Source organism: Jaculus jaculus, chromosome 6 (genome assembly GCF_020740685.1).
Source record: "Jaculus jaculus isolate mJacJac1 chromosome 6, mJacJac1.mat.Y.cur, whole genome shotgun sequence".
Taxonomy (NCBI): domain Eukaryota; kingdom Metazoa; phylum Chordata; class Mammalia; order Rodentia; family Dipodidae; genus Jaculus; species Jaculus jaculus.
Genome location: NC_059107.1, coordinates 162,685,606 through 162,712,482, shown reverse-complemented (window position 1 = coordinate 162,712,482; position 26,877 = coordinate 162,685,606). Strand labels below are relative to the sequence as shown.

The window sequence follows — 26,877 nt, the reverse complement described above, 5'->3', positions numbered from 1 at the left end:
TACTGTGCAAAGGAAGGTGGTATACCGATGGACCCCCCACCACCTACAATGGTTCAACTCATTGATTTTTTATTTTTCAGTAGTATTTATTTTTTTCTCAGTTTTGTATTTAGCAAATACAGTCAGTTTGGTATCATTATTAGGCTCATCCCATTTTTCAGTTGTATTAAAGTGACAGGCATTTGGTAGAAACAGTACTTGGAACGTGTGGATTTGATCTTTGCCATGCTAGTGATATGGGGTACAACAAACACCCGTTCTCAGTGCTGGGCCACAGCTCCTCTGAGCCCCAGATCACGAAGGGAAACCACATGCTGTGTGCTGCGCTGATAAGCGGTCTGGCCTGGTGGACGGGATAGTCAACGCATTTCCAACTCACTAATGTTTCCAAGTCACAGCAATTATCAGGATGGAACAAAAGCACGAATATTTGGTGAGCGGGTGGGTGGGAAGCTCAGACCAGACACCTTCAGGGTTCGCTTGGGGAAGGAGGGCCTTCCAGCTGCGGTGACCCAGCAGCCGGCCGCAAGGACGACAGGGAGCTCTTCCCGGCTGGCACCAAGGGTAAAAGCTGGGGTGCACAACCAGGGATGACATTGGCGGCGTGCACAGGCCTTGCTGGCACGTGGCGCCCGTCCCTGGGCCTTCCGCCTCCGGAGGGGGCGCGCTCCCTACCCTCGCCCTGCCTCGGACGGCCGCCTCCTCTCCCGGTCACGGAGACGGCGCGGCCGCAGAGCACGAGGGAGGCGCGGGCTCCGATGCCACTGCTCCCGGCTCCCTTCGGGCCCCGGCTCCAGCTCCGGAGACAGGGCGCACGGGCCCGAGCGCAGCGCGCGCACCGCGGAAGGCGGTCCTCGGGCCCCGCCGGCCAGCCTCCCGCTCCGCCCCCGGAAGCAGCACGGCGCGCCGACGCAGCGCCACGGCAGGGAGGGGGCGGGGCCCACGGTAGCCGGCTCCGGAAGCGCTGGAGAGGGTGTGGCGGGCCGCGGCGCCCCCGCCGAGGGGCGGGGCTGAGTCCGGAGGCGGGGCCTCTGCATGCATGGGCGGAGCCTACGGGCCGCCGTCGCCGACTTCCGGGTTTGCGGCCCGTGCGAGCGTCATGGCGCCTGGGGTGGGCGGGGCCGGCAGGCACGCTCTGACGGCGAGGGGCGGGGCCTGGGGACGTCGGCGGCGTGCGGACGCTGGATGAGCTTCCCAGGCCCCGCGGTCCCGGCGATTGGTTTTTGTATTTTTTGCGCACACCATAGATTCTTCGATGGAATTCACGTAAATCGAGATTTCATCTAAATAGACTCTTCTGAAAGCTTTAAGAACTCTTTCTAGACGTGACATAAAAGCCACCGTAAATCCTGGGCGAGGAGAGTAAGAAAAGGAGAATCCTTCCCGAGCTCCAGCCGCCGAGCTGCTCCGCAGTCCCTTCCACGTGGGCGCAGAGTTTTCTCGTTATCGGGACACGTGGCAATGCCTTAAAGAATTTCTTTTTTTTTTTTTTTTTTTTTTGGTTTTTCGAGGTAAGGTCTCACTCTGGCTCAGGCTGACCTGGAATTCACTCTGTAGTCTCAGGGTGGCCTCGAACTCTCGGCGGTCCTCCTACCTCTGCCTCCCGAGTGCTGGGATTAAAGGCGTGCGCCACCACGCCCGGCCAAGAATTTCTTTTTGTGACTGCAAAACTGCAATATTGGAGAAAGTCTTGGAAATGTGATAAAATAAATGTAGCCCGATCACCCAAGAGCACCAATGTTATCATTTTGGCACGGTTGGCAGTTTTACATCTATACATATATTCTAACCAAAAATAAGATTGTACTGTAAGAGTTGCTTGACCGCTTTGTCTTTCCAAGCCTGGCGGTACTGAGGGTCCCACCACATTGACACCCCAGGGTTGGGCCACCCTATAGTATTTAACTGGCCTTGGACCTTGATGTAGCCAGCTGTCTTCCTTTTATGACAAATGTCCTGGAGGCGGAATCTTTGTGCAGGCCTGTGAAAACTCCTTGTGAATAATACCTAGATGTAGAACGGCTCTTGTCAAAGATACGTACATGAATGCTTCTTGTGCCCACCCTTTTTGACCACAGCACCTCATAAACTAGTAATGGTAGCACAGGCCTATAATTCCAGCACTCGAGGTAGAAGGTGAAGGATCACAATTTCAAGGTCATCCTCAACTACATAAGGATTCTGAGGCCAGCCTGGACCACATGAAGCTCTGCCGCAATAATAATAATAATAGCAACAACAACAGCCTGTATAGGAGAGATGGCTAAGCGGTTAAGGCGTTTGCCTGCAAAGCCCAGTGACCCATGTTTGACGCCACAGGACTCACATAACGCCAGGTGCACAAAGTAGTGCATACATCTGGAGTTCCTTTGTAGTGCCTGGAAGCCCTGGGGTGCCCATTCTCTTGCTCGCACACACTCGTGTGCTCTCTCCTTGAAAATATTTATTTATTTATTTTGGTTTTTCAAGATAGGGTCTTATTCTAGCTCCAGGCTGACCTGGAATTCACTCTGTATTCTCAGGGTGGCCTCAAACTCACAGCAATCCTCCTACCTCTGCCTCCTGAATGCTGGGATTGATTTTTTAAAAATTATTAAAAAGTAACCAGTGAGTGTTTCAAGTGATTTGACCAACGAGTATTTAGTATCCCCTAAAAGCTCTCTCATCTCCAGATTATACAAAGAACCAATTTAACAATGAAATAATTACCTGTAATAATTATGGGCAAAAGGTCGAATTTTCTCCAAGGAAGATATACACCTGTCTAATAAGTACCCAGAACAAGAAGATGTTCTACAGAACCCATCACTAGGGAGAGTCAAAATCGTCATGATGAGATGACCCCTAACCTCACTGGGATGTCACACCATTTAAAGTAAGGCTTGGCAAGCATGTGGGTGTGGTGGCAATGCCAAAGTGCGCAGCTGCTCTGGAAATCCACATCTAACCCAACAGTGGTGCTCCTCCGTGCCCAGCCAAAGACCACTGCACACACCTGCTCACAGAAGAGGAAGGGTGAAAACACAAACAACTCAGAGGCCATCGACGGGTGAGGTGCCAAAGCAGGTGCAAACACCTAGAGTATCTCAGAAAGGAATGGGGTTGTTGGCTAGCTACGACACGACGACGGGGTTGAGCCCTGAAGACAGGACGCAGGGTAAAATGACACAGACACACAGGGCTCTACTCACGGGAGAGCCGGGGCAGTCATAGTCAGAGACTGTGGACCCGGGGTACCAGCACGGGGCTGGCGGCAAGTGGAGGTCTTGTCTCACAGCTCAGCGCTTCCGTTTGGGATGGCAAGGAGCTGTGGTGGGGGGCAGACAGGGCTGCACGGGAGGGTTGGCACAGCCAGCACTACTGAAATGATAGCTTGGAGACATATATATAAGGTACGGTGGTAATTAAAGACATTGGATAGGACATTGTGAAACAGTTACCTTGAATTCATAAGCAACCACCAAAGAAGCCCTTTAAAAGGGCTGAGCCATCTCCCCAGGCCCAGGTACAAAATATTTTAGCAACCCCCAAAGACATCGTCTGTGGGTTTGGGGAGATACTTTCAGATTCTAATCCCAGGAATGGCTGAATGGGGACAAAGCCTATCTCCAAGCGGGAAAAAGAAGCCTCTTTTGGGAAATAGTGACTCACTATGGATCTTATGCTTATGATTGTCTGTATGTGAATGCGGGCACATGTGGAGTTCAGAGACTGCATGAGGCTCCTCGCCTTCCACCTAGTTCGAGGCGGGGTCTCTCGGCCACCTCTGCAAACAACAGGCTGGCTGGCCCATGAGATTCCAGGGATTCTCCTGCCTCTGCCTCCCATCCCACTTCAGGAGGGCTGCTGTCTCAAACACTTGCTCCTGCATCTGGATTGACATGAGTTCTGGAGATCCGAACTCAGAGCAGCAGCAAGTGGTGCCCACTGACTCATTTCTCCAGCCCTCCCTCACTGTGAAACTTTATCTCAACTGGTTTTTTTCTTCTTTCTGAGCCACTGAAACACACACACACACACACACACCTTCTGTAAACAAGATACATGATCATTGTCCACAATTTTGCAAACACAGAAATATGAGAATAGATAGAATCCCAACTCAGAGAAGCCACAGTTGACATTCGGTTACATATTTGTCAAGCTTTCCTTTTCCACTTACGACACACGCTTAAGTCATTGTGGCCATATGCCATATTTTTATTACCTTTGTCTCCACGAATAGGCAATGAAAAACTCTCCTCGTCTTTGAGTGTTTCCACAGCACACTCGGGCTGCAGAGTGATGCATTGTTCAGATGGCTGCATTGTCCGGATGTCCGCTGTGTCCCCTCCGTACCTACTTCTTCAGTGCTGGCTGTCTGAGGGACGGGCTGGCCCGTGTGCCTCTGGGGATTTCCACACTCCGTGCTGCTAGAGTACTTGTAAACCGAGAGATGGTCAAGCCTTTCAAGGCTCTTGGCAGTATTACCACTTTGACCCAAACGTCATTCCAGAGCAACAGCATTTTTTTTTTAAATAGTGTCTTTTTACATAGCCCTGGATAGCCCAGAACTTGACATGTAGACCAGGCTGGGCTCAAGTTCATAGCAGTCCTCTGCCTTTGCTTTCCAACTGCTAGGTTTACAAGTGTGAACCACCACACCAGCTAAAAGTGCATGAGATGCTTCACTCTATCCGGAAGGAGAGACAACATTGGGCGTTGGGCCGTCTCGGAGGCTGTGGGCCACCGTCTTTTCCCTTCTTCTGAGCACAGGAAAGACAGCTGGGCCGGGAGGATCTGGGCTCCACGCTGAAGGACACAGTTCCGCTCCTAGCTGCTCCGAGAGCCAGTGAGTCGCCACTGCCCGTTGCTGGCGCTGCCAGAGCTAGGCACGCCCTCCTACTCTCCCCAGGCCCACCTGGCTCTTGTTTTTTTTACTTGAAGGGCAGCAAAGATCAAAGCCTCTGCCACATCTTGGCTAGGAGGCAGGACCCTTGAAGGAGTGGTCATGACCAAGAGCCCCTGCAACTGCCCCCCGCCTCAGGCCCCGTCACAAAAGCAGCAAGGAGGTTTATAGGATACTCCTGTTGCCACGGTAAGTGGCCCAGATACACCAGGGCTGACTTCTGACTCCACATGTCCAACTGGACCACAAGCAAGGCCCTTAAAGCCACATTCTAGCCAGCCTTCCTCCAGACCCTGCCATCAGCCTCCCCTGCACTCCCTCGAATGCAGCCTCCCTCCCGAACAGCTGTCCGAGGGACTCTCCAAAGTCATGGTGCCATGTGTCCTAAGATGGTCTTTGGGGCTCCAGAGATGATTCAGTCAGTAAAGGGCTTGCTGTGTACACATGAGGACCTGGGTTTGGCTTCTCAGCACCCTGAAATCCGAGTACTGGGGAAGTGGAGACAGCAGCACCCTTGGGGCTTGCTGGGTGCCTAGTCCGGCTGAATTCGTAGTTTGAGATTCAGGGCAAGACCCTGTCTCCAAAGCTGAAGTGAGAGCAACCAATGAAGACTCCTAATGTTGACTTCTGACACACAGACACATACACACGTGCATGTGCATTTGCACATGTGCCTGCATATGTATGAACACTCGTACACACATGAACGCCACCACACATATGCACATAAAAAATAAAGAAGTAAACTTTTCTGGTTTGGACCTGAAACAGGCTGGTCCCCATCTCTCCCTCCAGCCTGCCATGCCCACCGTTTCCCATTGCCAGCCGCAAACTTCCCCCAACACAGAGATCTCAGCTGGAAGGAGCAGACCATCGGCCTTTCCACTGACAGGTTTGTTCCTCCTGTCCTCCTGGTGATCACTGTCCTTGTCCCCACTCCTCCCCGGAATCCCAGCAGCTAAGGCTGCTCACTCTGCAGCCACCTCCTCCAGAAAGCATTCCAAGAGGAGGGGCACAAACCTTTCAGCCCCAGACACCACGCTGCTGGATCTCCCTGCCACGGGTTCAAGCTCTGCCTTTGCCTTGAGTTCTACCAGGCTGAGTGTCCGAACAAAGACCGTTTCAGCATCCTCAGTGCTGAGCACAGGAACTGCCATGGGTGCCAGTCACACTGTTTGGAAGAGCTGGTCCAGAACCAGTCTGCTTAAGCGGCCGGGCATGGATGGCTGGAGCAGTGCTGACCTAGTTCCCCTCCAAACAGTCATTTGGAAACAGCTTGAAATGTTTTCTAGACAAAGAACATTGCACAGGCAGAGGCAAATCAGAAATGAGATTACAAATTCCAATCCCCCAAGATAGCAATGTTTGTTTGTTTGTTTTTCCAGTTTAAGCTTACCACTTAGTAGCTGTGTGGTCTTGGGAAAGAACTGTCCCTCTCTGGATCTTTGGCCTCTCTTCAGAGCTGATCAGCCTAGGGCCTCTAGCTCTGCAGCTGAGCACGGGCTTAATTAGTAATCACTGGTGATGCTTTACATCAGCAAAACCTTCCTCATACAGCCTGCCCTTGGAAGGGAGGGTGAGGCTCCTTCTAGAACACTGTGTACGATTCCATGCAGATTCTTCGCTGGCACTGGACATACATGCCCTCCTTACTGGGCAGCCAAAGGCCAGCGGCACACATGCACACACCTTGTCCCACTGGGACCCGTGCTTCTCACATACATCTTCCTGCTGCCAGGCCACTGTCCTCTGCCACCCTGTTCTGTCACAGTGACCTGCCAGGTGCCCCAGAGCAGCATCTGAGAGCTACCTGATTGGAGGGACCAGCGGAACCAGAGGACAGTTGGGAGGCCCACCTGCTCTGCCAGAGGTCTTTTAAAAAAATTAATTTTTTTTTTTTTTTTTTTTTGGTTTTTCAAAGTAGGTTCTCACTCTAGCCCAGGCTGACCTGGAATTCACTATGTAGTCTCAGGGTGAGGTGACTGAAACTCACGGCAATCCTCTTACCTCTATCTCCCCACTGCTAGAATTAAATGTGTGTGCAACCATGCCCAGCTTTTTTTAAAAAAATATTTTATTTTTATTTATTTTTTAGAGAGAAAGAGAATGAGAATGGGTTCACCAGGGCCTCCAGCCACTTCAAACAAACTCCAGATGCCTGCACCACCTTGTGCATCTGGCTCACATGGGTCCTGGGGAATTGAACCTGGGTCCTTTGGCTTTGCAGACAAGCACCTTAACCACTAAGCCATCCCTCCAGCCAGGGGTCTTGAATACAAAGGACCCGGCAGGAAGGGACCTCAGCAGGACACAGCCCTGATGGTAGTTGGTCATCAACAGGCCTGAATCTGTTAGGGTGAATGTGACAAGCACGGAGATGAGGGTGCTGTGGTAAGCTCCTCATCCAGCCCCAAGGAGGGTCTCCTGCCTAGAGATTGTCTTCCTGTTTTCAGCTGCAAAACATTCTCTCTCCAAAGGTAAGTTAACATTTTCCCTGGGCTGGGGAGATGGCAGTGACTAAAAGCACGTGTTGTGTAAACCTGACAACCAGCGTCCAGATCCCAGAACTGACCGAGACACACCTACGCAGGCAGCCCATGTGTCTCCAATGCCAACGGCCTACGGCAGTAGGAGGTGGAGTCCTGATTCTGAAGCGCTTGAGCCAGCTAGTCCAGTGCTTGCAAGGTGGACAAGAAGCCTGTCACGAAGAAGGTGGAAGGCTGCACTCACGCCAGGAGGCTGTCCTCTGACTTCCACACGTGTGCCATGGTACTCGTCCATGAATGTATACCACACACACCAAAAAAATTTTAAGATAAAAATATTTTCCTTGCTGGGTATGGTGGCGCATGCCTTTAATCCCAGCACTTGGGAGGCAGAGGTAGGAGGATTGCCATGAATTCAAGGCCACCCTGAGACTATGTAGTGAATTCCAGGTCAGCCTGAGTTAGAGTGAGACCCTACCTCAAAAAAAAAAAAAAAAATGTCCTAAAGGTCTCAAGATGGAAAAAGAAAGAGTTGGTGGGGCTGGGCATGTGGCTCAGTTGGCAGAGTGCTTGCCTAGCACGCATGGTAATCCCAGGTCTTGGTAGAAACAGGAGGATCAGAAGTCATACTCAACTACATACCAAATTCAAGGCCAGCCTGGGCTAGAAGACTGGGGTGGGGTTGGGGGGTGGAGAGGTAGGTAGGTAACATGTCCTTTGAAGTTTGACCAGCCCAGGATTTCTGGGTGTTGGAGACCCTATCAATGCTCCATGGGGAGTCACCAGGTCACTGCTCCCTGTTGAGCCACGGTTGCCAAATTCCTCACGGAGCAGCTTCCCAAGGAGTTAGCTCCGAGCTCTATGGGGTGAGTGGACAGGAAAGGGACAGTCTGGAAAGGCAAGTTCTGCAAGGGGCAGGAACAAGGTCAGGGACACCTAGGAAACTGCAGGGTCGCACTTGGGTTTCTGGTCGCTTTCAGAGCAGTACTGTAAATAATAATATGCCCACTTGCTAGGCAGGGCTCCAGGGAGGGGGGGACTGCTCCCACCTCAGGCCACACTATGGTGAGTGGGGTCTGAGAAGGAACCTGAGCCTGGATCTGACTTCTAGGCCAGACTCTACCACCTGAGGGTCTGTCTGAGATTGGGTGAGGCCACTCCACGGTGTCCCGTCTCACCTGCCCGACAACCCAGGGGCTCCTTTCTGAACCTGGGCCTGGCTAAGGCTGCCAGTCTATGAAGCCCAAGTCAGCTGAGGCTGTCGCAGCAAGACCAGTGGGAACGCACCTTGGCGTTGGCGCTGGCTTCACTGAGATGTCCAGAGACAGGGAGCTGGCTGCACTGCTCCAGCCCCCAAGCCTCTCAGTGAGCATCGAGTGGGCTACCGCTAGTGGCTCACAGCCTCCGAAGAAAGAACCCTTCCTGGCACCCCCAGACACCCAGGGGTAGGGACATTGTTGGGACACAGGGGAACCCAGAATCCCCAGGACTGGACTGCTCTCACTCCCAAGAAAGGCTCTAGGCCTCCTTTCAAGTCCTGGAAATGCCAAACACTATGGTCTGTCCCCATCTGCCACCACCCAGGAATAACCCGTCCTGGCTGCCATCCACCCCTCCATTTATGAAGTCAATAATTATGTCCCGAGTGCCACTGAGCGCTCAGGGGAATTCAGAAGTTCCTCTGGCCGGGCACCACCTCCGCCAGCCCCAAGATCCCAGGGTGGCAGGGACAGTCACCACACCCTGGGCGCAGGAGCGGCAATGACCCTGTCGTGTGGCTCTGGGAGCAACTCTCCACGCTAACGCTGTCAGCTCAGTAGGACCTCCTCACAGCCTCGGCCAGCAAGCCTGGACTCGGGGACCTGGGCGTCCCTGGGCCACCAGGCTTGTGGCAGCCTGCTGGGAGACCAGGCCGGCCCAGACGTGCCTGTGAAGACCATGGAGTTCAAGCGCCTTCAGGGTCTAAGGGAAACTGAGGCTGGGAGACCCCCCCACTCACACCTCTGTTCCCTGGCCAGCAGCTCCCCCGCTGAGGGCCTGGCTTTCCCACGGGCAGGGACACTCCTGGCAGCCCAAGAGGTCTCTTGGCACAAGGCGTGGAGGTGGAGTGGGGTGGAGGGCATCTGGCAGCTAGGGTTGTGGGGGGCTCCTGGCAGCCAGGGGAGCCTGGGGGAGGGAGCCTGGCAGGAGGGGCCCTGGCAGGGGACGCGAGGGGCTCCCAGCGGGCCGCCCGCCCGCCCAGACGCGCTGCCAGGCTGATTAGCATGGGCGAGGGGCTGGCACGTCCCTCGCGGGCCCAGCTGGCCGGGCCCAGACACAAAGCGCCTCAGACGGCGGCGGCGCTCGGCCATTCACGCGCGGGGGCGGCCGGGCGCGGGCGCGGGCGCCCAGCGGTTCCCGCCGCCGGGCGAAGAATAGGCGCTGGGCCGGGCGGGGCCGGGCCGCCCCGCGCTCCTGACCTTGAACCCCGGCGACTGGAGCGCATGCAAATCGCGGCGGGGCCGCGCCAAGCCCCGAGGGCGCTGCGCCGCCCGGGGTGTCCCGGCGAACAATGCGCCACTGTCCCCGCGCGGCGCCGCGGGCTGGGAACGGCGCGGGCGCGCACCGGGCGCGGCGGGAATGCCAATGCGGGCCCGCGGCGGCCCGGCGAGCGTGCGCGCGCGCGTGCGTGCGTGTGTGCGTGCATGCGTGCGTGCGTGCGCGCGCGGCCGCGGGGCCGGGCAGGGGTCAAAGCGGACCCTCCCGCCCCACGCGCGCGGTTCCCCCCAGGCACCTAGTGGCCAGATCAGATCAGAGAGTTTGTCGACGCTCCCTCCACGCCCTACCCATTAGATTGGATTAGATGGGTATTTCAGAACTAAGGATCAATAAGAAAATAAAGTCAAGGCTGCCGCATACCCACCTCACACTGAGAGTTGGTGCCACCTAGGTGGGATGCTGCCCATCCTCCTCCCTTGGGACCTTTGGGCTTTCACACCAAGGAGAACTCTCTCTCTCTCTCTCTCAATCTGTCTCTCTCTCTCTCAGCTTGTTGGCTTTGTCCTTCAGTGGGACATCTGTCAGGGCACCATTCACCAGTCCCGTTTAGTCTCTACAGGATTGTTCTGCTGGGCTGTGCCATGGCCCTGTATTGTGTGTGTGGAATCCCCGTCACGGTGACAACAGCTTGTCAACAAGGTCTTCCCAGTCCTGTAAATGGCCATACAAAGAGAAAAACAGGGACCTCACCAGGTGCCATGACCTAACTAATGTGTGCCCAAAAGATTATGCCAGGCTCCAATGTGAGCATTACAGTGTCTGAAACCTCTGTCTTGCCTGCCTGGGGGTTGTCACGTTCATGTGACTGACTGCGGGAGAATCTCGGCTTCCGGTGGAATTCATGCTGTGCCATTGGAGTTGGACATTTGTGCTAGCAGACAGAGCCTCAGCCCTGGATAAGACATGCCCACTCAGCAACTGACTGGTGGCTGTCCTCTTGAGACTTAGTGTCTTTGTCTGGTAAGGGGCAGTGATGCCTGTCTCCCTATCTGGCAGAGGCAAGTGGTGTGAAGCTGGTCCCCTGGGGCCACCAGGCTGCCCTGGCATGACGGAGTCCCTGTATGCATTGATGTCCATGTGGAAGGCTGTTGCCACCAAGGAACTGGGGGACTCTGCTCTGCCATGGCCAGGACTCAGAACAGGAGGAAAAGGTTTGTAGGAAGTGTCCCTGAGCAAGACACTACTTCTCTGGGCCTCACTTTCCCCAGGTGGTGAGTGAGGGATTGTGCAGAAGGGCCTTGCAAGGTTGTTTAGGGAGAAGTGAGTACGAAGGGTTCCTCTCAAAGGACAGCGCCCGAGTGCAGGGGCTACTTGTCACACCAGGCTGCTGAAGGTACTGCCCTGACGTGCGTTTCCTGCCGCTCACTGGCTGAGGCCTCCCTGAGGGCCTGGAAGCAGGTGGCTGGTGAGCCACACGACAGGCTGTGGTGGTGGCGTTGAGTCCCTGTGACAACCAGCACAGCTCCTGTTATTGGGCACCTTTTCGGTCAGGGGCTGACCTGGTGCCTGCTCCTTCTAGGTACCCGGCTGAATGTTCAGAGTGGACAGCCCGGAGACAGCCGGAAGTCTCAGTGTGGCTGGACGTGTGGGACAACATGAACGGAGCTGGGGACGCCTGTGTCAGGCTCAGTGTGCTGTCGGTCTGCGGGTTGGGGGTCTGTGTTGGATTCTCGAGCCCTTTGTTCTCACTGAAATCAATACCCTCCCCCCACACACGCTTATACACATCAAGATGTGTGTTATAACCAGCTGAGACCTGGCCATCCAGGGACTGCTGTCCTGTTGCTTCTTGGCCTTACAGCACCTTGGCCTTCACAAGGCAGAAGTGGACAGATCCTGGGCATCACAACCCCCGGTTCCTGGCAGACAGAAAAGGAGACCTTGGCCTGGTGGGTTAGTCTGAGAAGCAGGCCCCCCGCCTTCTAGGTCTTTCCACTACTTCACTAGATTCCTCAGAAATTAGCTATGGAAAATCCATCCCACGCTCCGGGAAGATGCGAGTCATACTTTCCGTCCTGACTCCTTGTGAGCACCTGGGGGGAGGGGCTCTGCGGGTCACGTGCAGAGGAGCTGCGTTATGTCACCTGGGGCAGCTCGCAGGATGCTTTGGGCTTTGGGGTGCTGACATCATGGGCGGGACGCTGTGTGCAGTCAGCACAGGGCTCTGGCAGTGCAGCAGTATGACTCTCTCCTTGGCAGCACACCGTGGGGCTGGGTCCCTGCTGGCTCAGGACAGCCGCAGCAAGGCCTCAGAGCCTCCGTGACCCAGGAGGAGGCAGGAAGCCCGGACACATGGCCACTGCCTATGATGACCTTCTACCCTTGGCCTGGAGGGGCTAGGAAGCCAGTGCTGGAGCAGGTGGGCTGCACTTGACCCTGGCGAGCTGGTTTGTGATCCTGGGCCCCTAGACAAACGACATCATCTCCCTGGCCTCAGTGTCTTCCCCTGTGCACTTGGTTAAACAGGAATAAGGTGGCGAGGAGTCAGCAGGCAGGGCCGGGGGAGGGCACAGAGTGGCGCAGGCACTCAAAGAGAGCACCCCACACTCTCTGGAATGGCAGACCTCCCCTTTCCCTTCCTTCCTTCTTCCTCTAAGCTGCATTGCCTGGCTGGCTTCCGTGCTGCTGGCTGGAAACAGAGTCAAGCTGGACAGACAGTGGCTGTCCCCTTGACACTCACAACCTAGCTAAATAGCTCGGAGCAGCCCTGCGTGACAGAGCCTTCACTGATGAGCCACCCAGTGAGGTAGTCACGAGCCTCATGTGACCACTGAGATCCTGAAAGAGCAACTGAGGGGCTGGACCTTCTTTAGTTGCTTTTTAGTTTTTCATTTATTTGTCTTGTGTTTAGGAGTGGAGGTGCAGGTGTGCGTGAAGTCCAGAGGACAACTTGGGGTGTCATTTCTCAGTCCCCATCCACCTTTTTTAGAGGCAAGGTCCCTCAATGATGTCGGACAGAGGCAGGGCCCCGGGGGGGGAGAGAAAGCTTAAGCTATCAGATACGACTAAGGGCCGGGCGTGGTGGCGCACACCTTTAATCCCAGCACTCGGGAGGCAGAGGTAGGAGGATCGCCATGAGTTCAAGGCCACCCTGAGACTACAGAGTTAATTCCAGGTCAGCCTGGACCAGAGTGAGACCCTACCTCGAAAAAAAAAAAAACAAAACCAGATATGACTAAGGATCCCAGGCGATGGAGAGGTTGCAGCAGCCTGAACCACCGGATACATCTCAGGTCCTGGACGGACAGAAAGGTTCCTCCCCCCCATTATTGGGGGTAAGCCTGGACCCCCCCAGACAAATCTTGGGCCCCAAGATCAGCAAGAAGTAGGGCCACTCCCTCCCAACCCCTGACACCTGGATGTCCTGATAAGACTTAGGTTTCACTCATAGCCCTGTGACCTTTGGCCAGTTGCCTAGGAAACTCCTTATATGGTATCAGCCAGCAGCCTTTATACAGCCCATCCCTCTGTGACCCGTACCCCATACCTCTTCCTGCCACTACGTAGATCACCTGACTCTTGCCCCATATGCTGGAATGAACGTCCCTATATGCCAGCTAGGCATCAGCAAGCAGCCTTTGAACCCACCAATTCCCTTAGGACCCTCTTCCTGCTCTCTCTCTACTGCTTATAAAAACTGACAAATAAACTAGCTGTTCCCTGACGCTGTCTCCCGGGTGTTTCTTCCCGTCATACTCATGGCCACTCAAGAACCCTGCTCCTCGGTTGCCTGGACACCTCTGGGAGCCAGTGCACAGCAGCCACCTGAGGAACCCTGGACCCCCACAATGACCTGGAGCTTACTAGACAACGTAACCCAGCTGGCCATGAGCCCCAACCACCTGCCTGTCTCTACCTCCCTAGCACTTGGATTACAAGCACATGCCACCGCACTTGACGTTTTCATGTGGGATTTGGGGACTGATTCAGGTTCTCATTCTTAAAAGGTAGGCACTGAGCTGTCTCTCCCAGATGTCACTTTAATTTAATCCACTGTTACATCTAAATCTTCCTATGTGACCCAGAAGCACACACTGTAGTCATGCCAGGCTGCAGGAGCCCCTCATGGTACCTACTACAGCTATCTAAATTCACGAGCTCGTGTCCTGATATCTCTGCCCAGGGTGACATGTGCCTCAGTTGAGTTTCATTGAAAGTAACAGTTGAGACGAGTCTTGCTTCTGGGCAGTAGATCCAGGCTGGGATTTCAGGGAAAGTAGCTCAAGGATGCTTTCCGAGGTGAGGTCAGTCCCTGCTGCAGGAGACGTGCTCTTTGTATTAGTTCCCTTTTGCATCACTGTGACTGAAATACCTGACAGCAAACAACTCAAAGGCAGGATCCACGTTGGCTCACGGTCTGTGAGAATACAGTCCACCGTGTGTGGGAAGCGTGGAGGCAGATGGCTCCATGGAGGTGGGGGTGGACGGCGCTCACTCATATCTCAGCAGAGAGAGAGGTTTTGGGGCTCAGTGCACGTTCTCTTTCTTCCTCTCTTATTCCATCCAGGCCCCCACTCCATGGGAAGCCAAAGACACTGCAGCAGGTTCTCTGGTTCCAAAACTGACTCTTCTATGCCCCTAAGCCTAGCTTCCTCTTGCAGATCAGAGCCAGTGGTCAGGACAGTATGATGACTTGGTTCTCTGCCTTGTGGTCCATGGGTATGAGGAGGCCCAAATGATCAAGAGACAGCTCAGACTCAAAGCCACATCCCGTCACACCATGCTGTAGTGTGTCTCCATTTCACTCAGTAGGGTTATCTAAATTCATGAACTTATCTCTTGTCCTTGCAAGCAGAGTTGACGACATGCAACATATTGATGCCTCAAGACAGGTGGACTTCCTCGGCTACCTCCTGGTAGGAGAATCTTCCGGCCAGAATTGAGACCTCACATTCAACAACACCTGAGGTTATAGAGATGATGAGAGGAGTCAGCCAATCTCACTTCTCGGACTTCAGCATCCCCTTGGTCCCGTCACATGGGACCCCAGGGCTCAGCTCAGAGCTCATCCCTAGCCCTTTAGCACTGACTGCACCTACAATCTCCATTCATCAGTTTGAGAGGATGAACAATTAGAGTCTGAACAGAATTTAAATTCCACAAAGCCAGCATTTCCTTCCACCCTATCCACTGCTGATCCTCCAACATCCAAACACTGTCAAACTCGAAAGAGAAACTCAATAGCTCTTAGCCAAAGAAAGAGAGTGATTTCAGGATTATTATCAGAAGCTGAAACGAGTCATGAATCAAACGTTTCCATGAGGTGCTTAAGGATGTCACAGGAAGTGTGTGTGTGAGGGGAGATACATTGCACAGAAACCCTAAAGACAAACTCACAAATGAAAATAAAAAGATGGCTTCTTTTCAGAGAAAAATAATCATCAGAACAGACAACTGGGAGGAAATGAAGGGGGGACACGTAAATAAGGTCTTCTGCTTTGGAACACAGCACATGGAGCCATCCTGAAAATGACATGAAATCAGTTCTATTCATCTATTATATCAAAATTAATTTAAGGGCTGGAGAGATGGCTTAATGGTTAAGGCACTTGCCTGCAAAGCCTAAAGACCCATGTTCCACTCCCCAGATCACACGTAAGCCAGATGCACAAGGTGACACATGCACAAGGTGGTGCACACGTCTGGAGTTTGACTGCAATGGCCAGAGGCCCTGGCTTGCCAGTTGTCTCCTTCCTTCCCTCCTCTCACCCCCCTCCCCATCTCTCTTTCTCTTATAAAAGAAATCGAGTTTCCAGGTGTGGTGGTGCATGCCTTTAATCAGCACTGTGGAGAATAAGATAAGAGAATTGCTGTGAGTTCCAGGTGAGCCTGGGCTAGAACAAGGCTCTACTTTGAAAAAACAAGCAAACAAACAAAAATAATAATTTGAATTGAATTAAGAATATTAGGTTAGTCAGGAGTGGTACCACATGCCTTTAATCCCAGCACTTGGGAGGCAGAGGTAGGAGGATCACTGTGAGTGTGAGGTCACCCTGAGACTACATAGTGAATTCCAGTTCAGCTTGAGATACAGTGAGACTCTACCTCAAAACAAACAAACAAACAAAAAATTGAGCTAGGAGTGTAACACTGCTCTTACCCAGCTGAATGCATACACTATGCTCACCAAGCTGCCCTGTGAGCATTTTACCTAATGTTCATGCCCATATAGTAATACTACCCTCACTTTTGGTTAGAGAAGCTTCTCTTTTCAGATGCAGTGACCACGGGGATGACCCAAAAGTCACCATAATGCTGAGAAGTAATGGAGGAGTGTTCAGCACTGCAGTATCTCTATCACACCTTCCAAGGCTCAGGGTCCATTGTGGAAGAGGTGGCGGAAAGAATGTAAGAGCCAAAGGAAGGGTAGGACTGCTGACAATGCAATCATACAGACAGAAACTGGCCTTGATATCCATGGCCTCACAGTGCCTGGCAGTACCTTCACAAGACCCTCATAATAGGAGGAAAAGATGATGACGTCAACATAAAAGACTGAGAGAGGGAGGGGGTATGATGGAGAGTGGAGTTGTGAAGGGGAAAGTGGAGGAGGGGAGGGAATTATCATGGTTTATTGTCTGTTAAAAAATAAAAGGAAAAAGAATATTAGGGGCCGGAGAAATGGCTTAGCGGTTAAGGCATTTGTCTGCAAGACACCTGTCTTGGTTCAATGCCCCAGGACCCACGTAAGCACAAGGTGGTACATGTGTCTGGAGCTTGTTTGCAGTGGCTGGAGGCCCTAGCATGCCCATTCTCTCTCTCTTTCTCTCTCTGTCTGCCTTTCTCTCTTTCTCAAATAAAAATAAATAAATAAAATATTTTTTTTAAAGGAGTATTAGGTTAAAAAGGAAACCATAAGTATGCTATGGAAAACAAGTAAATATTTACACACATTTGAGAGTGAAAAATACCTTGCTAAGTAATAAAACCCACATATCTGGATCTATGCAAGAAATACTGGGGAATATATGTAGGATTATTTTCCATGGGGAATGGAGAAATATATAAGCAGAATCAAAAGACAATTGCCTGGACTAAACTATGGGCTAGAGAAAATAGTTCTAATTTCACATACAAAAGATACTCTTGCCAATCAATAAGAAAATATTGTAAAAGGATAGAGGAAGGAAATTAACAGGAGAAAAAAATTAAATTGCCAATATATGTACGATAAAGTTCCCATTTCAAAGGATGCAAATAAAGCTAAGATTAAAGTGGTCAACTATTAAATTGAAAAGCTTATAAAAGGATTACAGAGAGCACTTATAAAAGATCCTGTCCACAGGGCTCAGGGTGAACACACTCCCGGGCTGTCGGTAAGATAGCAAGCTGAAAATGGCCTTGAGGCAAAGTGGGCAACATTCATTCATTAAACAAATATTTATAGAGCTCCTCGGTGTGCCAGGATGTGGTAATCACACACAGGCCGTCCCTGCTTCTACTTCCCTTCCAGTGGAGGTGGGGGAAGAAAGTAGACAATCATGTTTGTAATGCCTGTAACTGTAGGAAGTCCTTATAAATACATTTAACAAGGCGCTCTAACCCAGTCAGGGTGATTGGGAGGCGTCCTAACAGGTGATTGGAAGCCAAGCCCATGTGATGAAAAAGAATTCAGTAAGGAATCTGTTCTGTACAGAGGCAGCAGCAACTGGAATGTTCTGGTGCGTTCACTGGTATATTCCAGCCCCTGAAGGTCTTCCCTGACTTACTTCAAGTCCAAAACTGCTACAGTGTACTATCCATAATATTCACTATCAACAAAAATTACTAAGTAACAGTGAAATGGTCAAATATTTTTTAAAATATGTCTTAAAAGGAATTAAAGTATAGTATCAATAAGTGAACAGATAAAGAATCTCCATGGATTAAAGAGGGTCTGAGATGGACGCACTGGCGCACGCCTTTAATCCCAGCCCTCAGGAGGCAGAGGTAGGAGGATCGCCATGAATTTGAGCCACCCAGAGACTACCTCAAAAAAAAAAAAAAAAAAAGAGGGCTCTAGAACTGAAAAGGTAAACAGTGAGTTTTCTAGATGATTTCCATTCTGTCAACAGCAGAAGATAGGATCGGTCAACTTAAAAGATAAATCAGCAAGAAGTACTCAGCCCAAAGAAAACAGAGAAAATTTCAGGGATGCAGAGACAGCTCAATCAGTGAAGTGTTTGCCTCCATACATGAAGATCTGAGTTTGACTCCAGAACCCACATTTAAAGCAAGTGTCCCAGCCTGTAACCCAGTGCTGGGGTGCTGAGGCAAACGGGCCCCTGGGGCACAGACAGTAGTCTAATCAGCAAGCTCCGGGCCAATGAGAGAGGCTGTCTCCAAGAAAAGCGTAGGTTGCTCCAGAGGAACCTAACCTGAAGTTGTCCACATGTCCGCGCGCACACACATTATTAACCACAAAAATAAAAAGAATTTGGGCTGGAGCGATGGCTAGAGGTTAAGGCACTTTCCTTCAAAGCCTACCAATCTGAGTTCAATTCACCAGTACCCACGTAAAGCCTAATACACAAAGTGGCACACTCATCTTGAGTCCCTTTGCAGCAGCTGGAGGCCCTGGTGCATCCATTCTCTCTGTCTCTCTTCTATTTCTCTCTGCTTGCAAATAAATAAATAAATAAATAACTTCAGAGACCCACAAGACAATGTCAAATGATGCAAATGCATACAGTTGGAGTCCCAGAAGGAGAGGAGAGACATGCTGGAACAGAAAAAAATAATTCTTAAGAAATAATGCTTGAAAACATCTAAGTACTAATGGGAAATATTAACTTGGAGTTCTAAGAAGCTTCACAAATTTCAAGACAGGCAAGCACAAGAATAACTAACAGATAATCATAGCTGTCTTTCTAAAAACCATAGAGAGGGGGATATCTTGAAAGGTGGAGAAGAAAATGATTTCTTTCACACAGGGAGTTACACCACAAATGACCACTGTGGTCTCCTAGAGAAAGGAGCAAGGAGGACAGTGACTTCCCCTTATCTAATTAAGGTCTCCAAGGAAGAGTCTAGCCAGGAGGGCAGGAAATTAATATTTAGTTCTATGTGAAAAGGAATTCTCCAGAACTGAAGGAAGATGCAAGTCCTCAGACTGGCTCAGTGAATGTCAAACAGGGTAAATGAAAGAGCAAAAATGAAAATTCCTTTCCACACACACAAGGTACGTCACAATGGAATTTCAGAACATCCAGGAAGAGGGAGAGAAAGAATTCCTAAAGATATTAGTTAATAAAGACAGGCCACTTCCAGAAGAACATCAGTCAGATTGACATCAGATCATCATTACTAACAAGAACTGTCACTCTTTGACCAGCCATTACACACTGGAATATGGAATAAAGCTGAAAAGTCCTGCTTGGCGTGGTGGTGCACGCCTTTAATCCTCGGGAGGCAGAGGTAGGAGGATCACTGTGAGTTCAAAACCATCCTGAGACGACACAGTGAATTCCAGCTCAGCCTGAGGTAGTGTGAGGCCCTACTTAGAAAAACAAAAACAAAACAAACAAAAAACTGAAAAATCCTATTTATAGGGCTAATAAAACACACATGGAGCTTAAAACAAAATCCGTCAAAAAATAGGAAGGACATGTTTGTATGTGCATGACAAGCCAACTCTAGCATGGAGAAGGGAGTGGAACTCTCCGCGGCCAGGGGTGTCTAGAGCAAGATGGTGGGACTCGCCTCATGAGGTTACTGAGGGCCAGACCACGAGTGACACATCACTAACGCAAGCTGTGCAAATGATTCAAAGGACGATGGCGCCCAGAATGGGCTCTGCAGATGCAACAGCGGATACTTTCCTGGCCCCACCTCCACGACTTACCCCTCAAAAGGACTAAAACTATGCAAAGGACAATAATTAGATTACCAATTTGATCAAATCACTCAAGCCTCAAAAAAACAACGATCCAGAGCCTACAGAGAAAGCAACACGAAATCAGATCCCTATCTTGCCCACCAAGGCTCAGAGATCATGACAGAAGCAGGGACAGAAAGACTGTGAGAGCCTCAGGGTGGGTGGGAACAGCCTGAGACGCTGTGCTTCCCCACCCCTGCAGAGACTGACAGAATCTCTTTGTCCCCACAATGAATACCAAGAACCCCACACTGAAGACCCTCAGCAGAGTAGGGCAGGGGAGAGGGGGTCTGCGTGGGCGGCCTTTTTATATAAACATCTATAAATGTAAAAAAGAATTTGACCAACAAAATCTGCTTTTGTTTGTGTATGCATAATGTGCATGCATGTGCATGCATGTTCACGTGTGTGTGTGTGTACATGCACACGTGTGCATATAGAGGCCAGAAGTCAATGCCAGGTACCTTTCTCAGTTGCATGCCACATGTTTTAAATTTTTATTTCTGTATGTGGGGGGTGCTGCATGGCTACTGATATGTGTGTGCAGATGCACACACCCTGTGGGTGCACATGTGGAGGCCAGTGGGGATCAAAAGGCTCCTTGCCTTGATCTCTCTGTTCCTTTTTAAAAAATATTTTATTTTTATTTATTTATTTGAGAGAGAGAGAGGTACAGAAATAGGCAGGTAGAGAAAGAGAGACAAAGAGAGAGAGAGAGAGAGAATGGGTGTGTCAGGGCCTCCAGCTGCTGCAAACAAACTCCAGATGGATGCACCCCCTTGTGCACCTGGCTTACGTGGGTCCTGGGGAGTCGAATCTGGGTCCTTTGGCTTTGCAGGCAAGTGCCTTAACCGCTAAGCCATCTCTCCATCCCTGTCTTATTCTTTATTTCCCTGACATGGAGTGTCTCACTGAAACTGGAGCTGCTGTGTTTGGTCAGACCAAATGATGACCAACAAGTTCCAGCTATTCTCCTATCTCTGCCTGCACTCTCAGGGCGGGGCCTACAGATGTGTATGGCTGTGTCCATCTTTTTAAGTGGGTGCTAGGGATCAAACTTGGGTCTTCATGCTTGCACAGTAATTGTTCACTGGACCATCTTCCCAGGCCCTCTCTCCACCTTGTTTTATTTATTTATGAGAAAGAGAGAGAGAGGGAGAGAGAATGGATGCACTAGGGCCTCCAGCCACTATAAATGAGTTCCAGACGCATGAGCCACCATGTGCATCTATCTGGCTTATGTGTGTTCTGGGGAATTGAACCTTAGGCTTCACAGATAAGAACCTTAACCACTAAGCCATCTTTCGAGCTCCCGCCTTATTTTTTTAAACAAGGCCTCTCACTGAACCCAAAGCGTCCCAATTCAGTTACACTAGCTAGCCAGCAGGCCTCGAGGACCCTCTTGTCTTTGCTTCCCCAGGACTGTGACTGTGGGCAGGCATGGTGCTGTGTCCAGTTTTTCATGGTTTCTGGGGGTCTAAAGTCAGGTCCTTCGGCTTGCATAGCAAGCACTTATGAGTGCAGTGTTGTCCCAGCCCTAAATATGCCTCTGATATTCAAGATGGGTGACCGGAAGGAAACAGGGCACAGTTCATATAAACACAACGGACTTGGAAGAAATGTGGGAGGAGAAGGAGGCCCCCAGTCCCCAGAACTTGACTGGACATGCAGGGAAGAGCGTGCATCGGGGCCCCTCGTCAGCACTACAGCGGGGAGCAGACTCACACGTGAAGAGCGACGCTGTCCATCTGTGAGAAAGGAGTTGGGCATGGCGGTGCACATCTGTAACTCCAACACTCATAGGTGAAAGCTTGAGGCCAGCCTGGGCTACATAGCATGATTGTGCCCTAAAAAGAAAAAACAGAAGTAGTGGTACGAAGGCCAGTCAACAAAATATGGAGTGGGGCAGATGAACAATCCTGTTCGTGACAAAAGACAGCGCAGTGACGCGCGGCCTGGAGGATGTCACAGACTTGGAAATGGGTTTGCCGGCTGTCCTTACAGGGCCTCTGGGTGACAGCTCTCCAACAGACCCTCTGGGAGTTTTCCAGTTCCACTGGGCACATCTCCCACTTCACACCACTGACTAAGTGATGTCACAGCCCTGAACAAAGCCAACCTGAGGAAGACTGACTGACGGCCACTGACCTTGGTCAGAGCTGGGTGGGAGAATGTATCCTGTAGCCACAACTCGATTCTGTCCCATAGCAAAGAGCATGCCGAGCAGCCAGACTTCCTTGCCCTACAGCAAAGTAACTCGTTTTGTGTGAGCATCTGAGTGGCCTGCATAGTGTGCTTCAAATTCCCTGTGACTGGGTCCACGTCTTCCTGGTTCCCTTATTAATTAATGAGCTAAATATGGTCTACGGATTCATCCTCTGTCTGCATGAGAATCATGATCTCACCTCTAAACATCCCTCTGTGTCTAGAAGAATTTGCATTCATGAAACAAGGTATGGAAGTGTTAAAGGGACTATACAGAAGAAGAGAAACAGGGGCTGGAGAAATTGCTTAGTGGTTAAGGCGCTTGTCTGTAAATCCTAAGGTCCTGGGTTTGAATCCCCAATACCCATGTAAAGCCTGATGCACAAGGTGGTACATGCATCTGGAGTTCATTTGCAGTGGCTAGAGGCTCTGGTGCACCCATTCTCTCTATCTGCCTTTCTTGCTCTCTCATAAGTAAATATTTTTTAAAAAGGGAAACAACCAAAACCCAATTAAACATAAGCCCCATTTTAGGGGATTTTATTTATTGATAATTTTGTACATGTATATAATGCATTTTCTTTGTGTGTAATGACACGTGTGTGGCATATACCCGTGTATGTGGCCTTTCTTATTTGAGCCAGTCTTTTTTTTTTTTTTTTCCCGAGGTAAGTTTCACTCTAGCCCAGGCTGACCTGGAATTCACTATGTAGTCCCAGGGTGGCCTTGAACTCATGGTGATCCTCCTACCTCTGCCTCCCGAGTGCTGGGATTAAAGGTGTGCTCCACCATGGCCAGCTTGAGCCAGTCTCTTACTGCTCCCAGAGCTCAGTGATTCTCAGGTCTCTGCTCCTCATGGAAGAGGGCTGACAGGCCCGTAGGGCCACGCCCAGTTGCTTCTGTGGGTCTCTCAGGCCTCCTCGGGGCCCTCCTGCTTGCATAGGCAGTGCTCTTAATTTCAGTCATTTCTCCAGCCAGATAGCGGAGTTCCGTGTCAGTCAACTCCCATTATCATCTCCTTTTTCCCTCCCCTTTCTACTGAACCTCATCTTCCCAGCTAGTTCCTCTTCTACTTCGCTGCTGTCTTCTTTCCTGTGTGTGTATGTATGTGACCTGTTGAATTTAATTGTGGGTGCTTGCTTGAGGATGGGTGGGAGGGTTTTTTACCAAAGCACAAGCAACTGATTGGTGGCTTCACCACTGAAGAAAATGTCTCCCGTACTCCCAGTAACCACAGACTGCCAATAACTTTTCAGGGAACAAGTCCAGGGATTTTCTTAAATTATTTACTTTGTGAGCAGGGGTGGGGGAGAAAAACAGTGCGTACACCAGGGCCTCACCACTGCAAACGAACTGTAGACACACGTGACATTTTGTGCACCCAAGTTGTTAGGCTTTGCAGGCAAGCACCTTAACCACTGAGCATCTCTCTAGCCCACAAATATAATATATAATTTAATTAATTTATTTATTTACTTGAGAGAGAGAGGGAGAGAAAGAGGCAGAGAGAAGGAGAGAGAATGGGCGCACCAGGGCCTCCAGCCACTGCAAACAAACTCCAGAGGCGTGCGCCCCCTTGCGTATCTGGCTTATGTGGGTCCTGGGGAATCAAACGGGGTCCTTTGGCTTTGCAGGCAAAGGCCTTAACTGCTAAGCCATCTCACCAGCTCTGTCTTTTCCTTTTTTTTAAATTTAATTTCTTTATTTAACTCCGGTTTTTAACTAGCGAAGGCATCTCTCCTTGGTACTGAGAGAAGGTGGCGTGAGCCCTGGGTGCTGCTTTTGTCTCACAGGTCTCCGCTGGCCTCGGGGTGCGGGGTTGTGGTCGGGGCTTGGGAGCCGCTGGCCTCTGGGTTTACCACCGGGTCTGACTGGTGTAACAATTATCTTCGGGGCTAGAGCAGGGCTCGGGAGAGGCTGTAAAGGGCATTAGTGGCCACCGGATGAGGGTGATGGTGAGTGCAGATGACCTAGGGTGAGTGACATCTCAGTGTGCCAGTGTCCCTCGAGTCTAGAAAAGTTCAGTCTCTCTGTGTCACCAAGTGAGCCACTAGATGACCCCTAGTCCAGGTGGCTGGTGACAGACAGCTCCCAGCAGCTCTCATGGAGGCAGGGAACATCCAGGGAACCATTCTTTGTCCAGGCAGGATGACTCTTGGAAGCCCTGCCTTTGGTGGATTTGAGTGAGATGGAGTTGACCTGAGGTGACTGCATAATCTCATGACACTGGACAGGTCACCTACAGCTCCGTGTTCCCACTGGACTGCTCCCGTTCCCCAGCAGCTGGAGCCAGAAACATTAGCGAGGTCTTGGGACTCAAGAGTGGGCAGGGCTGAGCAGAGGGCATGAGGTGGGACAGAGCAAGACCAGGAGGTGAGGTGGGTGGCAGGGTCGCTGCCCACAGCCGGACAGAGATGAGCCAGTGGCTTAGTCCATCTGCAGGCCACTCTAACCCTGATGGGAGCCATTTCGTGGAAGGCGACCATGACCCCAGACAGAAGTGGGCAGAAACACAGGTTGGGGACGGCCGAGTGTGGGCTGTCAGGCGGTGGCAGGGGCGGGAAGTGGCAGAGTGGGAGGAAAGGTGTGGTGCCAGGGAAACCTTGTGCTGTGAGGAGCCGGAGGGGTGGGGGAGGCGGGTGGTGTGGCACACGGACGTGGAGGAGGGGCAGAAGGCCCAGGGAGCAGGTGGGAGCTAGCAGGAAAGGGTGTTGGCTCAGGTGCATGATGGCTTGTGGAAAAGGCAGGGGACGCCACCATGAAGCCAGGCAGTGACTCGCCTGAGGTCAAGGACCGCCCCTCTGACTCACCTGCTATGGCAGCCGTGGGGAGACAGGTTGGACTTCCGAGCTCCCCACGCTGCAAGTTTCAACACAGAATTCAGCTGAGCTGGTCCGGTTGTGGGCGCAAGGGCTGCTGGTCTGGGCAGGGCCACTTTGGGCCCTGAAGCAGGCGTGGGATGAGCCCCAAGGACCCTTTTCCTGGGAATGTTCCGGAGACTGTTACTCCATCCTGGGCGGGGCTTCATTCCTCTTCCAGAGCTTAAAGGCATGTTATGCGCTGGACCCACAGCCTCAGAAGTCAAGGCTAGCCCCTTGTGGGACACTAAGAACAAGTTTCAGACAGGCCTTGATGGACGCCTTCACTGGGAAGGAGTCCCTTAGCCTGTGTCAGGGCTGCTGGCAGCCACCTAGGTGTCATGTCCTTTCGGCGCTTGCCCACTCGCTCCTGCACTAGAGAGGTTACTCTGCCGACTCCTGGGACCCTGCCTGGGCCCTGGGACAGTGCGGGGAGGGAGCCCAGGGCCTGGGAAGCGAGAATGTGGTAGAGCGTGTGGTGGTTCCGCGGATGGTCTCCTTGGCAGGAGCTGGACCTGCCTGTGAGGACTCGCTAGCCGAGGCTGTGGGGGCAGCGCCATCCTGGTCCTGGGCTGTGTATGGAGGAGAGAGCCAGCCAAGGCGCAGCGGTCGCTTCTCTCCACTCCCTCACCGCCGAGCGTGAGCGGCGTTCACACCTCCGCTTCCTCACCGCCGAGTGTGAGTGGCGTTCACACCTCCGCTCCCTCACCGCCGAGCGTGAGCGGCGTTCACACCTCCGCTTCCTCACCGCCGAGCGTGAGCGGCGTTCACACCTCCGCTTCCTCACCGCCGAGTGTGAGCGGCGTTCACACCTCCGCTTCCTCACTGCCGAGTGTGAGCAGCTGTCTCAAGCTCCTATGGCCATGCCTTCCCCCTCCCCCCTCCGCCACGATGGCCTGTGACCTGGAACTGTGAGCCGAAGTACATCCTTAAGCTGACTTTTGTCTGCTATTTGTTCACAGCAAAGAGGAAGTAACTCTCACGTGAGAGTATGAGGCCCACTCTGGGCAGATCCTGAAAGGCTCCGCTCCTACGAAGGACTGCTGGGTAGGCCCAGGAGGGAGAGCACTCAAGTCCTCCAGGCCAGGCAGGGGTCAGGGAAGGGCATGGACGGAGGAGACTACTGTGGCTAAAGTCGCTGGCTGCTCAGGGCAGGCTGGTGCCAAAGGTGTCTGAGGAGGGTCCAGAGATCTGTGCTGGGGTCCTCAGGGAGTGGGAGAGGGCATGGGCCAAGAGTTTCCCACTCCTGCCACAGGCCCAGCTCTAGCACACAGCCCTGGCTGTGGCCCCTGGGGGGCTGTCCTCCAGCTGCAGAGCTGCCCCAGCTCAGGGCTGGATCCCTAGGTCACGCCTGTGCAGTAACAGACATAATGGGGACAAAGGCCTGGCCCGTTCTGCCCGGGGAGAGGCCAGCTCTGGGGGCCATTGCAGCTCCAGGGCTCCGGAGGATGAGGCCTGCACTGTGGCCCCTCTCTGACCTCTGCCCACCCCAGCGTGTCTCGCATGCTCTCTGTGTGCGGTGCCCAGATGCCCCTGGCTGGCTCCTGCTCAGGAAGTCGGGGAGCGTCGGCCTCCCAGGGCACTGCAGTCCCCGCACCAGCTCGCACCCTGCTCTCCTGCAGGCATGTAGGCTAGCTGCAGGCCAGGAGGGCACTGGACACTCCGTGACCAGGCGGCCTGTAGGAACACAGATGAAGGGCATAGAAGAGTTTCCATGGCCTGACAGTGGCTACCTTGAGAATATGCCCTTTGCTCTGGGCATTCCTCCTGTCTCCCTCAAATCCAGATCCCCTCCCCCAAAGGCTCAGCCCAGCACCACCCTGACACACACCCCTGTGTGCCTTCCAGAACCTTCTGACCTCGGTGCCCCTCTGATGCAGGCTCCCTACGGGGACAGCGTGGTAGCCTGCCTCTGAGCTCCAAGAAGGCCACTGTTTCCACATGCTGGCCTACTGCAGAGCCCGCCTGCGCCACCCTTGCCACAAGTCGCCATGTGTGAGCCTGGCTTCCGTAGAAGGGGCTCCTGGGAGGCAGGAGGAAGGGCTG

At 52.2% G+C, this 26,877-nt stretch overlaps 1 long non-coding RNA gene across 1 annotated transcript; it reads right to left on the bottom strand.

The window, feature by feature from the left end:
- Nucleotides 1–4,171: 4,171 nt before the first annotated feature.
- On the bottom strand, nucleotides 4,172–7,633 carry LOC123461650. The gene is made up of 3 exons (XR_006637771.1): nucleotides 7,461–7,633; nucleotides 5,909–6,176; nucleotides 4,172–5,474 (listed from the first exon to the last, which is right to left on the bottom strand). It is a non-coding gene; the product is annotated as an uncharacterized LOC123461650 (long non-coding RNA).
- Nucleotides 7,634–26,877: the final 19,244 nt, after the last annotated feature.